Consider the following 18,800-nt stretch of genomic DNA (forward strand, 5'->3'; position numbering starts at 1 on the left):
AATAATAATAAAAATTTTCCCATTTATTCATAAAGAATCAATATCGTAAATGGAGCTCCGTTTTCGCGACTCATCATTGGAGTATCAGTAATCTATAATTTATCTAAAAATAATCTATCCTATGAAAAGAACCGTATCATTGAATGCCAGCCTTTAAATATCAAATAGCGGTCTTATACGTCGATGAAATATCTTCGAGCATTAATACTCAATGGAAGTTTGTAGCACTGACCCTCTTGGCTCTTATGAGAGACGAGAGTGCACTCGCGTCTCAAGTTTCCTCGAGTGGCTTCTGCTTATATATCGTTATTATATCCCTTCTTCTCTAGTTGCTGCTGTTGCTGTCGCTGTCTTAGTTTTGACTTGTACGTCTGAGAACTGGGAGGATAATCCTCGACGCTTCCTTTGCCAGAGAGTCCTAAAATACTCCGGTAATGGATGTCATTTTGAGGAAATCACCTCGATATTGTTTCCGGTGTTTCGCGTACTAAACCTACCGAGCTAGCGAGTTTTATATGACATACAGCCTGTCCTCTCGCTTCTCTTTCAGCAAACTCTTCATATACATCATACACTCTCGGGCTGGCTCCTATAAATCCCATTAAATCTCTTCGTAAAATAATAGGAACTTGACAATTTTGCTTGCAGGTAAACTTTGCTCCTAACTCCTGCAATTCCAACCTCATCATTGTAATTATTATTATTATAATCATAGTAATAGGTAATTCTGATGTTAATTTTGTACATACGAGACTGTTGTACAATATTTACCGAGAGATTAACGTATGACTATTATTTTTAAAATATTTATGTTTGTTTGCTCAAAAAGATAATTAATTAGTTTTAAAATGTTAATATTACAAGTGCGCGCTCATTTTATAGGGAATATATGCGGAGTTTCTGTACATAAATCTCGTTAATACTCATTTAAATTCATAGTTTATCGAGTTACATGAAGTATTAATATTTATATTAATTTTTTTTAAAAATACTCCAGATTTTTGAGATAAAAATTTTATTTATAAAAAAATGAAATTAATAGATATTCAAAATTTATTAGAATTTTCTTTAACAATAAATTATTGTAAAGGAAAATTCCACAAACATTTAAGAACGTTATGAATTTTGTTGAAATAAATTTTTTAGTATTAATCTATATTATTAAGTTTAATTTTAAATTTCATCATTTTCCGATCCAGGTCATCAACATGCTTATTTTTTGGACAAAATAATTTTTGAATACGATAATTTATCAAATTTTTATAAATTGCATCTAAAAGCTCTTAAAATAAGCTTTAATTCGTGTAATTTAATTCTATTAGATTAAAAATTACCTAAACTTCATGATTATTATATGAAATTTCACTATTGCATTAATTTTTACGCCTAAAAATTTTTAGTAATTTAAAAATTATAAATCTCTTCTTTTATATCTCAAACTAATTTTGAAATAAACTTTATAATTTATTTACATTCTAGCTTATTAAAATACTAGAGTTGATAATTCAAGAATTCATTTTGTGAATAATGAATCACAAAAAACATGCAAAAAAATATTGCCATCTGTTATGATGACAGTAATCATAATAAAATATAATTCGATACCATTCTAAGATAGTAACTATAAAAAAAGGATAATAATTACAAACATTAAACGTCCTCGGTGTATTTGAGCAATATTTAACATCCAGGCATAATAAATTTTCATTTAATAGCGCAAGCCGTGATAGGAAAATTGAATATTCAGACCGGGAACGGTTCTTGAATCAGTTATTTTTTTATTTTCCCAAAGTAATATGACGGGTCGTTACTTTGCCGAGTCTGTAAGTGACTGGAACATGCACGCGTGATAAAAATTCTCCGGGATTCTGCAAAATTGAATTTATCGTTTACGAGAAAAATGAACCAGTTTGTTGGTTATATTGCGTCTTATAATGATAATGATAATGATAGCAGGACCAGACTGCAAACAGTGAAAACTAGTCGAGGCATTAGTCGAGGCGAATGAACGATAAAGCAGCCCAGACGCTGGTGTAGACACCCATTCCCGTTATTCTTGAGGCTTTTCTCTCCATGCTGTCCTGGCTCCAAGATCCAGACACAAAGACTGACTTAAGCTCGACTGTGTGTGTGTGTGTGTGTGTGTGTGAAACTGAAGGGTAGTGCAGAGAATAGACACAGGGGTCAACTTTGTGCGGAAGCGTCGGCATGGGAACATTTCGGAGGCTCGGGTGTACCGCATTGCGGGTACGTTATCGCGGCGACGGACCACGGAATATTTTCGCGACTGTCCGTAGAACCGTAGGATCGTTGGACATGAGTTTGTTATCGGAGCTGCGGCCAGAAACTATTATGCAGAACACACACTGATGATATCGTGGGATCAGAGACTCCTGCTGGTCAATACGCACAGTCGATAGTCAATAGTTTGACTATAATAATAGTTTCCGATACCCAGGGGGTTTAGTCCACTCCGTCATGATCTAGATCGCTCCGATTTCCCGGGACAATCGATTACGCACGAGCACCGTTCCTCCTCCCACTTCCCGCTCCCTTCCACTCGTTACAATTTATAGCGAGCTTCGTTTGTTTGGAAGTTTATAGATCGATTCATAACAATAACAATAACAACGCTAGCAAAACTATTTTGATTATGTAGAATCAGCGGAGTGATGATGTACAAAGACTCCTTTATGCCTTTATGTGCTTTATGCTGATTCACCCGATTAATCACTTGATACACCCACTGTTTATAGATTTATCTTTTTTTTTTTCTGATGCTACAATGGACGAACACTGTCTCTATTATTCTGATGATTAATTATTCTGACCCGATTTCACGTTTTTCTCGGTTTTAGGGTCGTTTGTCTCAAATTTGGTTATTGTGAATAAAAATCCTTGAAAAGTAGGAGCAAACTGAAAAAAATTTTCTAAGTTCATAAATCATTTTTGATATGTCCTGATAAGGTTAAAGGTAAAAATTGGCCATAAAAAGTCATATTAAAACTCAAAATGGGCAAATATAATTTAAAAAAAAAATTTAGTATTGAAAAAATCCGACAGGTGGCGCATTGTCGCTGAATATTCTCGTTTGCAGAGAGTTAATTTTCAAAAGTTAAGTATTGAAATTAAAATCAATTTTTTGACTGATTAATATCGATATTGACATATATAATTTTTCGATCAAGGTTAGTATTGAAAAAATCTGACAGGTGGCGCATTGTCACTGAATCGTCTCGTTGGAAGAAAGTTAATTTTCAGAAGTTAAGTATTGAAATAAAAATCATTTTTTTGACTGATTAATATGGGCTTAAAAAAATTTTTTCTAAAAAATGATATAGATATTTCAATTATAATTTTTTTTTGTAGATTTATAATGATATAAAAAGCTAAAAAATTTTTTTTTGACTTTTATTAAAAGCTTATCTGTCATAGATTTTTAGCTTTATTAAATTTTGTTCTGTATGATGGAATGATTGACGCAAGAATATTCCGAAAAGTTAATAATTACAGTAATAATTCATTTTTTATGCTAACTTGGCTAATACGTATGACCAAATAAATCTACGTTAGGCCGTATCAAAAGATTTTCGACGGAAAATCTGGAAACAATGGCGATGAGTGTCGATAAAACTGTCTGTCAGGGAGGGAAAAAATTCGGACTTGTCGTACACGAGATATTTATGAGGTATGAGGCCCGGCGTCTGGTGAGTATCAAGACGGATGGCTGTGAGCAGAGGTACCAAAGTTCTGGGTGTTTTATTAGTGGCAGTGAAAGCCAGAAGGAGCAGAAGAAGAAAAGCGTGGAAAAACTCGATGAGAACAAGTCCAATTCTCCGTGGAGATAAATTTATCATGCCGGGACTTTGACTGTCTGGACAAAGTGCATCCGGTTATAGCGCAATTCTCCCATCTATCACTTAAATTATTTTATGTGTGTGTTGGATCTGGCAGTTGAGGTCAAAAGTTATCCTCTCGAGGCCGTTGGAGTTTTTTTTCTTCTTCTTATCCTTCTCAGTAAATGAAAAATAAATAAAAAGAAAATAAGTAAGAGGGAGTTGCTAGAAGAGAGAATATCATTAACTATCGAAATTTAGTTTGAGATAAAAGCAGGAGAGTCCTGTCAGAGCCGGCGTACAAACTGCCGGAACATGAGAAGAGCTACAAGTTGAGGCAAAGCTGAGACTGAGACCGAGCCTGAAGAGGGATAAAAGGAAAATGTCACGACGGATCGGGATTATTGACAGGCTACGATGAGAGTTTGTGTGATGCTGCCAGCGTCCTGTCCTTTTACTTTATACATTTTACCGTCTTTAGTTTCCCGCAACTTCAACTCCCTTTCTCTCTCACTCGCTTCGAAGCTCCCTCGCTCCTCCTAGGCTCCATTAAATTTTATCTCATTTATTGATTGTGTTTTTAAAAAAACATATTTCTGTAAACTTTGCCCCCTATTATGATCAGTTTTTCTGATAAACATCCAATAATCGGCTCTTTTCTCATGAAAATAATTCATGTGAATAATAAATAAATAATTTATAAAACTATAAAAAATCTAAAATATCTTACAACCATCTTTTCATCAAGATAGTGTGCAAATTATCAACAAATTATCATTACACTGGTAGAAGGATTTGGTTATATTTAATAAGCTTTATTAACTGTTAATAAATGGTTTTTTAACATCATAGGATTTAATAAATATTTATTAATGGTTATTGAATATTTTTTAACTGTTAACAATTATTTATTTAAAATAAAAAGCAAAAATAGCAAATTTTTTTTTTGACACTTTTTATAACCCTATAGCTGGAATACATGATAATAATTAAATTCACTAAATAAATTAACCTTTTCAATATTTAAAAATATAAAAGATAATTATGAGCTGTGATAGAATTTGGTATTTTACAATAAGCGTTATTATAATGTAATTTAATTAATGCAAATAATTTAAAAAGATGAGTTTATAAGCATTTTTCATATCATATATTGCAAGCGGAACAAATTTACTCAACAAAATATTTATTAACTGTTAATAAATATTCTTTAACTATTAATAAATACTTATTAACTATTAATAAATGTTCTTTCCTCCCAAATAAATTCTTATTGAATGTTAAAAAATATTTAATAAATTAAATAAATGTCTTTAAATAAATTAAATTATTAATAGTTAATAAACCCTTTTATCAGTGTAGCATAATTTAGTTTAGCGTTCGTGTGTCAGCGCACACTCTTTGCTCGTTGCACCAATATTTCACCTAAAAACTCCACCAATTATATATTACACTTCCGTTAACTAAACAATCAACAGATGGCGCCTTCTATAGCAAAAAAAAAATAGTAAAATTTATATTCAACAGATGGCGCTAAATTTCTTTTTTAATCAAAAATTGTCTCAATATAATTAAATCAATTTTTTTCAAGCATAAGCTTAAAAAAGTATTTTAATATTTAAATTTATTTTTGATTAATTTAAAATAAATTATTCTGACAAAAATCCAGTTGTTTAACATCAGCATAAACGATTTAAAACCAAAACAACAATCAGTTAAATTGAACAGTAAGTTAATTACAAAGTGTATCCATTATAATTGAAAGGATCAATTACACGAGTGGTTCGGAGCTTAGCCTTGAGAATTACAATACGAATAATAGGCTGACGTACCTGGTGTTAATGCTCAACGCGATTAAACTCATTCACCGGGGTTCCGCATACCTGCACCTCAATCTCGTTATATGTATGAGTAACCACGGATTGGATTCGAGAGACGCAAATCCCATCACTAAGTTACCGTGAATCTCAGGTAAGCTACGCACCAGTATTGCTAATCCTCCCGCTCTAGCCGAGCATTATTGCCAATATTTCTCGGCAAATAGCAGATTAGATATATATATTGTAAATCAATCCCTGCATTAGGGATGATCCATCGGAAGGTTTCTTGGAAGACTTTTCAGTCTCGAACCCCTTCAGGTATGCTGCATAAGCATCAACAAATTGCTGGTGAACAGGAAGCAGGGGCTGACGTAATTCCAGTCGGACGCACGTCATTCAGCGGCTGGAGAGAGGATTCCTCCCGAAACCCATGTGGTTCGGGAGCTGCTTCTGTGGTTTGCTCACTCCCATCCATTCACATTCATGTCTCGCTCTCCGGAAATTCGATCACTCAAATATATATCCAGATACGGAGATAAATATATGTATGTCTGTATCGGAGCATCTATGTATCAATTACCGTGCTGTGGATTTGAAATAGAGACCGAGGAAATTATATTCCCTACTAAAAGGATCTTATTTTCCTGTCAATGATCGAGGATCTGCTATCGGGAAAATAGGACTGAGGTTTCGTTGATTTGATCCAACTTTTAAATTAACTTTGGGGTTTTGAATTTTTTGTGATTCCCTGCTCCACATCAATCTTACGTTTTATGGCTGATAACCATCCGAGCTTAATTTTTTGTTAACATTGACGTCAATAGTATCATTCTAATCATAGTATTTTTACATAACATTAGAAAATTTCCATAATTTTTTATAAATCTTCGGATTGAACTTTTAGATTAAAAAAACTACTGTCATAGTTTTTTTTTAAGTTCTAATTTATTAATTTACTAACCACAAATCAAATAGTATCAGATGTGTGAAAATTTTTCCCAACTTTTGATAATTAAATTTGTTCTAAGCAAAGACAGCTTTGAATATTTGAATTTATGGTTGTGATAAATTGAGCGCTTAAGCGTTAATGGTTTTAATATTCACACGAAAACCACTAATTGACTGGTTGTGTCAACTGTAGGAGAAAATAATATTATAAACTAGTTATATTACTTAACTTCAGAAGAGTTAATTACAGAATTCGTAATTAAAATTGTGAAATCTAAAGTTCAAATTTTTTGTGATTATCTATATTATTGAGAGAATAAGAAAAATTTTGTGTCCAGGATAGTCATATGGTAAAATCGGTTTTTTTAGTGAAATTTAGTGTCATTGCTAAGGTCTTGATTTGAATTTATGCCTTTTCAAAGTTTCATTTAGTCAATTTATTATGATAAGTATTTAGGCTACATCAAAAATGCTCTATCTCTAGATACATAATTAAGAAAAGACCTTTTATCTCGTAAACTATTGACATTTTCAAAGATATAAACTCATCTTGATGTTACTCTCATCAAGACCTTTCATTTGAGTACCCACATAAAATTTTCATATATTTATATATTTATATATATGAATATATGAAAAATATATCAAAATGCATGTGGGTACTCAAATTAAAGCTCTTGATGAGTGTAACATCGGGATGAGTTTATATCTAAAAAAATGTCAATAGTTAAGAACTGACTCTGCTATCTGGTCAACTAATGATATTTTTGAAGATATAAGCTCTTCCCGATGTTACACTCATCAAGAGCTTTCATTTGAGTACCTACATGCATTTTTGATATATGTTTCATATATACATATATATAATATATAAAATATATGAAAAATTGATGTGGGTACTCAAATGAAAGCTCTCGATGAGTATAACTTCAAGATGAGCTTATGTCATTAGAAATATAATCAGTGGACAAAACACGATGTAATTTCTTAACTATTGACATTTTTAAAGATATAAGCTCATCTCGATGTTACACTCATCAAGACCTTTCATTTGAGTACCCACATCAAATTTTCATATATTTATATATATTATATATATGTATATATGAAAAATATATAAAAATGCATGTGGGTACTCAAATGAAAGCTCTTGATGAGTATAACATCGGGATGAGCTTATATTTTCAAATATATCATTAGTTGACAAGATAGCAAAGTCAGTTCTTATTAATTATTGACATTTTTAAAGATATAAGCTCATCCCGATGTTATACTCATCAAGAGCTTTCATTTGAGTACCCACATGCATTTTGATATATTTTTCATATATACATACATATGATATATAAAAATATATGAAAAATTGATGTGGGTACTCAAATGAAAGCTCTTGATGAGTTTAACATCGGGATGAGCTTACATTACTAAAAAAAAGTCAATAGTTAAAAAAGTACAGTGCAATTTAACCAAAGTCATTATTTAATAAAGCGAAATTTTATTTATTTATAGTTCACAAGTCACGGCAGTCACATAGTGACTGCAAGGTTGCTAGTCAAACATTAAATATTAAATTTCAATATTTTAATCCTGAAATAATTACCCGAGATCGATAACAAAAACAATTTCAATCCAATTTACCAAACAACAACGTAATAATGTAATTAATTGTAAATACAGAAAATAATCAACCATATTGGACAAAAGTTCACTAACAATGATTACTTCAAAAGTTAATATCCTGGTGAAGAGCACATCCATTAAACCGAGTCAATTGTTGAGTCATGAAACTCCTTATGAGCAAGCGAAATAGGTTTGAAGAGGACAAAGATGGTAAAAAAGTCATAACGGAGAATAAAAGTATCAACAACAGAATAACAGAAGCTGTATGGATTTGAGAGGCAAACATTGATTGGCCATTGCACACAAGACAGAGGGCTCACACGTGTAAACAGCGGCCTAGTGATGACTGCCAGTCGGCAAAGAGTGCGGGTGACAGTGGGTATGGGCCGGAAGGGTGGCTAGGAGTGGCAGCAGTGAAACTGTTGATTGTGCGGTGTAGAAACAAGCGAGACAGAGATGTACGATTCACTGGGAAGCACTCTATTATACAAGTACCTATCCTCTGTGCTCTGTACGGCAACTAGTAGTGCAGAGCTCTTGCGAGTCAGGCGCATTCGAATGCCGCGATTAATTCCAAGGATCACGGCGCTCCCTGGAGCCTCGTTACCGGGACGATTGATCGATTTAGAGACCTGATAAAGAGGAAAAAGAGACGATTAAGAATGAGTTAGCTCTTTTGAGAGCAAAAAACCTGGAATTTGCTCACTCCTTTTCCCTCCCCAGTGCATTCCGTTTATCTCGGGAAAAAGGCCAGAGTAATGCTGAGCCATTTGCCCGATTGAGTGATTCAATAAATCTTAAATATCGTTCACAGAAATTGGGAGCCGGTGAATCATTTGCCGATCGGCTCTCGATTTCTGGACGCGTTTCCACGGCAACCACACATCACACGGAATAATTGGACCGTACCATCAGTCATGCTGAAATTGAGCTCGGCCCTTTATTTGGTTCGCCCGTTCGCTCCTCCATATTGTATAATCGCATAATGTACAATCATCAATCCATCAGGACGAAATGAAAACTCCATTACGCTGTCTGTTTGCCGAATTTAATTGATGACGCTTCAAGCTTTCATTTTCAACCGCTAGACCATGGAGATTCTGTTGTCAAGGTGGTAATTGTCAGCTAGCTCGTCTTTCAACTTCCAAAGTCCAAGTACCATCGAGACACAAGACTCTGGTTATCTTACACTCGAAATTTTAACTTAAAGGCGAGACAACGGCTCTCCGATTTCAATTAGAAGGCACTTTAGTTTCTTGCAAGTTTACAAAATGGGTAATTTCGTCCTGGTGGGAAAAGTTTTCTTCTTTTAGCTTATAAATTTGGTTTTTAGTGAAATTTAGTGTCATTGCAAAGGTCTTGACTTAAATTTGTGCCTTTTTAAGGTTTTATTTCATTCTCACTGATAGTCAATTTATTATGATAAGTATTTAGGCTGCATTCGAAAATACTCTATCTCTAGATATATAATTAAGAAATGACCTTTTATCTTGTGAAATATTGACATTTTTAAAGATATAAGCTCATCCTGACATTACACTCATTGAGACCTTTCATTTGAGTACCCACATCAATTTTTCATATACTTTATATATATATATATTATATATATGAATATATGAAAAATATATCAAAATGCATGTGGATACTCAAATGAAAGGTCTCAATGAGTGTAATGTCAGGATGAGCTTATATCTTTAAAAACGTCAATAATTAAGAACTGACTTGGCTATCTTGTCAACTAACGATATTTTTGAAGATATAAGCTCATCTCGATATTAGACTCATCAGGACCTTTCATTTGAGTACCCACATCAATTTTTCATATATTTATATATATTACATACTTATATGTATATATGAAAAATATATGAAAATGCATGTGGGTACTCAAATGAAAGCTCTTGATGAGTGTAACATCAGGATGAGCTTATATCTTTAAAAACATCAATATTTAAGAAAGTACAGTGCAATTTAACAAAATTCATTATTTAATAAAGCAAAATTTGAATTTTTTTAAGTTAACAAGTCACGGCAGTCACATAGTGACTGCAAGGTTGCTAGTTATTTTATAATTTTTCATATATCAAAGCCGGTAACGTCAATTAAAGACGTTACCGATCTATTTAAAGCATATCGAGTGTTTTTTTTTTACTTTATTAATGATTTTTAAAATACTCTCGATAATTTTCAAAGTTTTAAGAGTAATTGTAAGTAATAAATTCTCCACAGAAAAAAAAATGTTCTTGAATCAAGTATATATTTTTGAAGAGCTCAATATTCTTGGTTTGAGTAAAAAAATTCTTGAAGAAGGAAATTTTACTTAATTCAAGAATTTTTCGTCTTGATTCGCGACGATTACTCTCTTCAAAATTATATTCTTGGTTCAAGAATTTTTTTCTTGAATCGTTAATTTTTTTTTTCTGTGTACTAAATAATTCTTAAAAAAATTCTACTGTCCCTTTAATGCGCAATTTTATTTCCCTACTTTTTTGTTCTACAAAAGAATCATTTTTAATTCCATTAATTAATTTTGGTACGGTCAATCGATTTAAAATTTTAAGGGTTGATAAATTTATACATTATTTTATAAGAAAAAAATTTTTTTAATAATTTATAACGTGAAACTTTAATTAGTCCAAAATAAGTATTTCTCAAGTTTCATGTTTTTAGTTAATAATTATCTTAGTTTCAAATAACTTCTCCGGAATGAAGTGTAGGTAGATAAGAAGATGATAGATGATAGCAGTGACTCGGTAGTTGGGTAATGACTGTAACAGGAATATTGTTATTCTATTCCAGAGAAGTGTTGATTGTTGATGGTTGATTGTCGGTTGTTTTAACGACGAGAAGGGGATCCTCGGTCTTAATAGCCCCCATTATCCTAATGTCGGTCAAGGACGTCTCTTCTCTTCAGGAGATAATAATATTATATGGAATAACGAGGAGTCATAACGATACTCATATCGTCAGCTGTAAATCTCCGTGGATGTCGATATACATTTATATATATTCGATATTATATAATATAATATAATACAGCGATGTATTTTTTCTTTACCTTCATCCTCGTTCGTTCTTACGGTACAGGGATAAGAGATTTTATCTGAGGAAAAAAGTCGCTTCCAGACACAGTCTCTTATTATTATTATTATTATTATTATAAATCGATGACAGTAACAGTCGCGAAAAAAAATCCATCAAATAAAATATTAAAGTAAATGTACTTCATAGACAGATTGTCGGTATTTAACCGTTAACGATCGATTTTATTCTGTACTTGTTGAGAAATACACTGATAGAAGGATTTATTTGTATTAAATAATATTTGTTAGTAGTTAACAAATCATTTATTAGAGACCACTTTTTAATATTAAACAAATATTTCTTAGTATTTAAAATGATTTGTTTATATTTAATAAATCTGATATTCATTTATTAAATATTAATAAATCTTTTTAAATACTAAGAAATATTTGTTAAGGACTAACAAATGGCTTCTAATAAATGATTTGTTAAATATTAACAAATCTTTTTAACTATAAACAAATCCTTCTATCAGTGTAGATTAGCGGAGAGATGAAAGATATAGATCTATGCTGGATAAGAGATAAGAGTCGGGAGTGAAGAGTTGAGAGCTAAATTCTAGATTCTTGATCCATATCGTATAAATTTATCATCGTGAGTGCGATTGTAAGAGACCGTGAAGTTAAGGGCGCTATATATACTATTATTATTATTATTATTATTATTATTATTATTATTATTATTATTATAATTATTATTATTACTGTGAGGATATAACGATAGAAATGAAACAGAAGAGTCGGATTACAAGTGTTGCTTTTATACTTTCATATTCTTCTAGTTCATGCACCGGCAAAGGTATCATTTGCTAGAGGAGTTTTGTACTGAAGGAAATAATCGAACCGCGGATAATCCCATCAATTTTTATTATTATTTTTATGTACTTTAGTCTTCTATGATGATCAAATTCGGGATCTGGAGACTTAAACAATCATATGTTTTTGTTTTTATTCAATACGATCTTTTGTTTATTATTTTTGAATCACTTATCTTTATTATAATTCAATCATATAGTTGCAATATTGCAATATATCATTACGGCTTTTGATTCAAGTACAAAAGTACTTATATTTTAAATAAAATGTAGCAAAATATAAAATTAGAATTATTTGGAATGTTCAGATTGGACAAACGAATTAAATTTATTTTATTAATAAAATTATGATTTACATTGTTTAATTTAAATTGTCTGACTATCAAATTCTATTCTTAAAATTGTTGAATAATCGCAAGTTTCATTCATTTTGCACGACTCATGATGCGAAGCATCAGAGAGTGCTTTACGATCGAAAAATTTTTTCGCCTCATTTTGGCGGCTATTTTTATTATTGTAGCCTTGTTAGTTCACGGAATCAAGATATTTTGCATACTATTATCGAGATAATTTAATGGAGATTAATTTCATACTTTTTAAAAATTGATTTACTGCAATAGAATTGGAAAAAAACACCAAAATAGGTCAAAAAATTTTCCTGTCCGTCATGTGTGAAACCCGGAAACACTGTAACTTGTGAAAAAATCCATTATTTGAGTTAAATTTTTTTTTTTTAAATTCTAATCGACGATTGTAGGTCACTGAATCCGAATGATTAATTAATTCAGTGTCGTTTAATTGCAATTAATAAAAAACGAAAACTACAAGACTGTATATCTATATATATCCATGTAAAATTAACATGGATGGTGATATATCTATATCTATAGATATTATGTACATTTTATTCCACCTGGGGCGCTAGTGCAGTACCTTCCTACTACAGCTGTTTTTTCGGCAATTAATTTTGAACGACTTAAGTTTTTTTTTTTTTTTTTTTATATATATTTCATAATTAAATGAGCATTATGAGTCATGCACTTTTGGATTTTCCAAACTTTTTTATATATTATCTGAAATCATTTAAGTGAGCATTGTTAAATATTAATCTGGATATTGTTACTCTAAAATCTTTTTGCTAATGTTCTTTGTCATTACTTAAGTATTTCTTATCTTAATGAAGTATAAGTGAATTTGCTTACATATAACGAAACTCCTATTTATTTTTAATCTATTTGGATTTTAAGGTAGTACTACCGTTACCACAAAAGTCAAATCCCAAAACCTAACCTTATTTGACTAACGTAGTAGATTTCCCTGTACTAAATCACGTTGGAGAAAGAGAGACAGAGATAAATTTTGAATGTTTTTTATTAATAAATATTCTCATATTCTTGGAAACCATATTGATTGTTGTTATTAAAAATGTTCTAGATATTATTTTCTCTCGTTGTCTTGATTTTTATAAGAATCTAAACGTCTAGTTTTGTGAAATAAAATAAAGTCCGTAATTCTCCATAAGAATCAATGGTAAAAAAGCAAAAATATGTAGATATTAATATCTTTTTTTCAGGACTTGCTAGGCTTCCAAAAATTTTGCTGCTTAATTATGATATTATAAAGTACCAATATGCCAAATTTCATTAAATTCTGAACGTCAATTCTAAAACCGGTAGTGCTACCTTAATCCCTTTAATTATCCGGGCCCCAGACTAATTGCGGAAATTTTCCCCGGGCAATAAAAGAAAATTATTATCAATTTTTATAATTAATTAAATATGCAAAGAAAAAATTTTTAAAGCTTATAGAATTATAAAAAAAAATTAATTTGATTCAAAAATTAATTTTTGAACCAAGAAAATTATTTTAAGTTTTTAAAATTAAGTATTTACTTGAATCAATTTAATTTTTTTATCAATGAAGAAAATTAGACCTAAAATTATTTAGTTTACTTTATTATAAAATTAATTGTTTAAAATTTTGAAAAATACTCGGAAAGAATCGATGTTAAATCGGTTTTTAAAAATAATTTTAAGGTTTTAAAGAATAAAAAAAAAAGTTATGTTTAATTACAATTATTAAACAGTTACAATAATAATATTTAAATGTAACTATTACCCTGAAGTATTATTAAGGTAGTAGTCTGGTAACTTATGCCTATTTTCATGACTTCTTTGGAGGGTGGTTTTTTATAGGAAAATAAAAATGAATTATCTTGAATATTTATTTACATATTGAAAATATAAAAAAAAAAAAATTAGGAAAACGGTTGACCCTAAAGGCCATCCCTGCAACTTCCCGCTAATTCCGTTAATACCTGGCCGCTTTTTTGAGCTCTTTGAGCTCAAAAGTCTGATAGAAGTTTCATAGAACACTATTTTTTGAATGTTCATACCGCAATAACTTTTGAATGAATGAACCGATTTTTACGCGATTGGCGGCATTCTACGTAGTTTTTTAAGCCTTATGAGTAATTTCTAAGTTTCAATTGGTCAAACTAGAAATTTCGGAGTAACTCTGAAAAAACACTTTTTTCGGTTTCCCTAGTAGAAATAATCGAGTTTTCACTGGATATAAACCAGTAATTGGCCAGTGATATCCAGTAAAAACTTGAAATCGCGCCACCTACAACTAAGTCATAAACATTGGTTACACCGACAGTGTATCTTTACTAGTGTGTGTGTGTTTGTTTATTTTTTGTTAACCTGTACGCATCATTATAGTAATTATTATTAAAAAACAGTATAAATAAATCAAAATTAGTGTTTATTAACGTGTAAATAATTTCCAATATATATTTCAAAATGGATGCAGTGAAAAAAAATGACACATTATATAAATTGCGACTGTGGGCATTAAAAACAAATCTCCAATTCAAAATAATCATTTTCTTATTCTATTGTAAGATTTATTATTAGTCTAATGATATTATATATTTTATAATGTACACATAAATGAAACTTTTTTATATCATATCGTTTATTAAACATTATTTTGCATTTATTTGACAATTTTAATAACGCCTAATAACCTCAGAATTTGAAACTGACAGTTTCACTAAAGCCGCCATAATGTTTTGTTAGATCTCTAGTAAAACTTGCCAGTTACTAGACAGAAACTTGATATTACACTGGCCAGTTACTGGTTTAAGTCTAATAAAACTGGCCAGTTACTGGCTAAAAACTTGATTTCATTTCTACTAGGGTTTCTTTCGTTCACGATATCTCTCGAACGAATCAACCGATTTTGACCGGACTGGTGGCGATCGACGTGGTTTTTCATAATAATAATTTCACATAATTTCACATAATTTCAGTCGATTCATTCAAGAGATAACTTCACATAATTTCACATAATTTCACATAATTTCACATAATTTCAATCAATTCGTTCAAGTGTTTTTTCCACATAACTTCACATAACTTTACATAATTTTGCATAAGTTCACATAACATTTCTTTTCGGATCGTTTTTGATGAGATAGTATAATTTTTAGACTTTTGAGCTCGAAGAAGCATAGAAAAGCTATCTCTCCAAGCTCGGAGAGCTCAAAATAATACATAAATCGATCCAAAAAAAATCCTGTTTATGCTAGAGTCTGGATTCAGTACTATATTCTATCTAGGCGTCGGTTTTATGCCTTAGACTGCTCGGCTATACTGATCGGTAAATATAATAAGTTGATATAATTTTTGTTAAATTAATTACAATAAAATAATATTCATTAAGTTGTCATTGTATAAGCAATGAAAGAAAAAAAATAGCTGTTTTATGCTTTTGAGCTCTTCGAGCTCAAAAGCCTTATCAAAGTTCGATGAAACACAATTTTTATAATTTTTAAACTGTTATAATTTTCGAATGAATCAACCGATTTTCACGTGGTTGGCGACAATCGATGTACTTTTTTGAGCTCTATAAGAAAGTAGCTGTTTTAAGCTTTTGAGCTCTTCGAGCTCAAAAGTCTTATCAAAATTTGATAAAACACGATTTATTCAATTTTCAAACTGCTATAACTTTTGAATGAATGAACCGATTTTCACGCGGTTGGCGGCAATCGACGCAGTTTTTGAAGCTCCATGAAAAATTTTCAATTTTAAATCGATCGAGCCATGAATTTCGAAGTTATTACAAAAAAACACTTTTTTCGATTTTTTTCGACAACGATATCTCACGAACGCATCAACCGATTATAACGTTTTTGGTGGCGATCGATGAGGGTTTTCAAGGTTAAGAGCTGATTAGATTTTGAGACCGATCGGTTCAGCCAATTCGGAGATATTTAAAAAAAATTAAAAAAAAAACAACTTTTTTTTCACTTTTTTTGGATTTTCTCGAAATCTACCGGTCCGAATCGGTTCAAATTTTCAGGAAATCTAAGTTTAGTGAAGCCCTTTCGAATGCCACCAACCGCGATGAAATCGGTCAAGTCGTTCAAAAGTTACAAGAGGTTTACACACACACACACACACACACACACACATACATACAGACGTACGGACATCATCGTAAAAATAGTCAGGGAAGCTTCCTGTGACCTTCAAACGTCGAGATTTGATGAAAACTCGATTTTTGTAAAACGGGGTGAAAACAATAACTTCCCGATTTTTGAAAATCTGAGATTTTTAGCGGGAAGTTAAAAATAGTGGCGCCATAATTCTAAGGTGGGAAAAAAATATACTATAATACTATAAAAAAAAAATGTATATATAGATATACAACGCAGTTGTATTTTTTTAGTTTTTGATAAATTATAATTAAACGACAGTACTTAGAACGCTAATATTAACTAGGAATCAGCACATTGCATTACTTTATATAATAAAAAAAAAAATATTCCGGTAAGATAATTTTTTCGTCCAATTTCTCTGCCACATACACGGATCCGTAAACACAGACACACGGACGTCCAAGAATGATTAGTTTTAATTTTATTTACTATATTGAACAAGAATATAGTAAATCATATGTGCTAGACCGATTATTTAACTTGATGTTAGTGCACTCATATTATCCTGTAAGTGTTATACTAATAAAGAAAAACATCATTTAAGTTTTGAAAGACTGGGTTTTTTGACATGTCGAGAGTAGAGCATCACCTCACGCTCCGCTTATGAGGCGTGCAAAATTTATTTGAAAAAATTTAATAGTTTATTACTATTATTATTGTCACTCGAAGTTGGAACCTCAAAAAAAATGCACGTGGGTGGCCCGGGTGATTTTGGCTCTTGATGTTATCTGAAATCAAATATTCTTGATTATTCTTAATCTATAGACATGTCATTCTGGTCGGAACTACTGAAGTTAAATTTCAAGGGTAAATAACAAAATGGCGGACTTTGAAAAAAAAAGTCTTTTTATTTTAGCAAAGAAAAGGTTGTAAAATAAAAAGTTAGGGGTGAAAAAAATTCTCGTTAGTACCGAGGAGAACTATAAGTGTGTAGAAGAGCCTGTTAAAATTTGAAAGCAATCGGTTCAGTAGAAAAAAAGTTAGGACCGATTTTAAGCTAAAATGCAATAATAATTTCATGATATTAATGTAAATATAATTAAAATTTTCCTGGGAATAAAGTTTCTTCCTTGTGGATAGAATAAATAAAAAAGGATCCGTGAAAGAAAATCCCGTGGTGTTTATTCCCAAAATAATATCTCAGGTCGTCGTAATAAAAATTTATCGCACGACGATAGACAATTTACGAGGTACACATGTGTATTTGCTTTAATTATTCCATTCAAAACAAACAAACCTAAATATACCGAAGAAAGCAAACAAGCAATGAAGCGTATATGTATCGCAAACTACAACAAAACTTGACAAGATTTATTTATTCAAACGGAGATGACAAACAGCCAAGAAACAAAGGGACGAAAAAATTAATGCGTGGAAACGTTGCGCGTGCATGTTTATTGGTGGTAACGTGCGTGGACCGAGATCCATAAAAGCTGGAAAAACAAACCCAAAAAGTCAAACTGAAATTTGTACGTATGTGTGTAATACAAGTTTATATATACATGTGTGTACTTTTGGACACCGGAAAATCGTCCTGTCCAGTGCTTACTGTCGACTGTTTCAGTGTTCACCAAGTTTTATCGTGATCCGCATGAAAAATGCATCACCGTCGACGTTCTCGTTCGCATAACACAGCGTATCTCTTGGCGTCACTTTTATTTCCGAGTATGAGTGCTGGAAAAGCGTCATCGTTTTTGTTGTTGATGCATCCGTATGATGCTGTCATGCGTCAACAAGCCGATCAGTTTCCTCGCTTTTCGCTGTTCCTAGCCTGGCCTTGTAAAATTCCGCGACACCCATTTCGATATAATAAATTTAGGTGGCTCTTTGACGCGTTGTTGCTGCACGGCTCTATCTTTAATGCTTCAGAATGTGTTTTAAAATTTGATATTAATTTTTCAGAAAATTCCAGCTTTTTCGGCATCAATAATTTATCGAAAGCTGGATAAATACTCAGTAAATATTTATTAAAAAGTTAGACTGTAAAAATATAATATACACAGAAAAAAAAATTAACAGAAACATTCTTGAACTAAGAAAATAATTTTGAAGAGAGCAATTGTCTTGAATCAAGACGAAAAATTCTTGAATCAAGTAAAATTTACTTAAACCAATTAAAAATTTCTTAGTTTAAGAATTTTTTTACTTAAATCAAGAAGATGAAGTTC

At 31.3% G+C, this 18,800-nt stretch overlaps 1 long non-coding RNA gene across 2 annotated transcripts in view; it reads right to left on the reverse strand.

Annotated features, from left to right (window-relative positions):
• LOC123270911 overlaps positions 1–18,800 on the reverse strand; it is a 112,198-nt gene that overhangs the window by 69,143 nt on the left and 24,255 nt on the right. The window contains exon 4 of one of the 2 annotated variants that reach the window (XR_006510721.1): positions 17,242–17,360. The exons of the other annotated variant lie outside the window; for it this stretch is intronic. This is a non-coding gene — a long non-coding RNA (uncharacterized LOC123270911). Of the gene's footprint in view, positions 1–17,241; positions 17,361–18,800 lie in introns of those variants that run through there. 2 annotated transcript variants of the gene reach the window in all.

Source organism: Cotesia glomerata, linkage group LG1 (genome assembly GCF_020080835.1).
Source record: "Cotesia glomerata isolate CgM1 linkage group LG1, MPM_Cglom_v2.3, whole genome shotgun sequence".
Lineage (NCBI taxonomy): Eukaryota > Metazoa > Arthropoda > Insecta > Hymenoptera > Braconidae > Cotesia > Cotesia glomerata.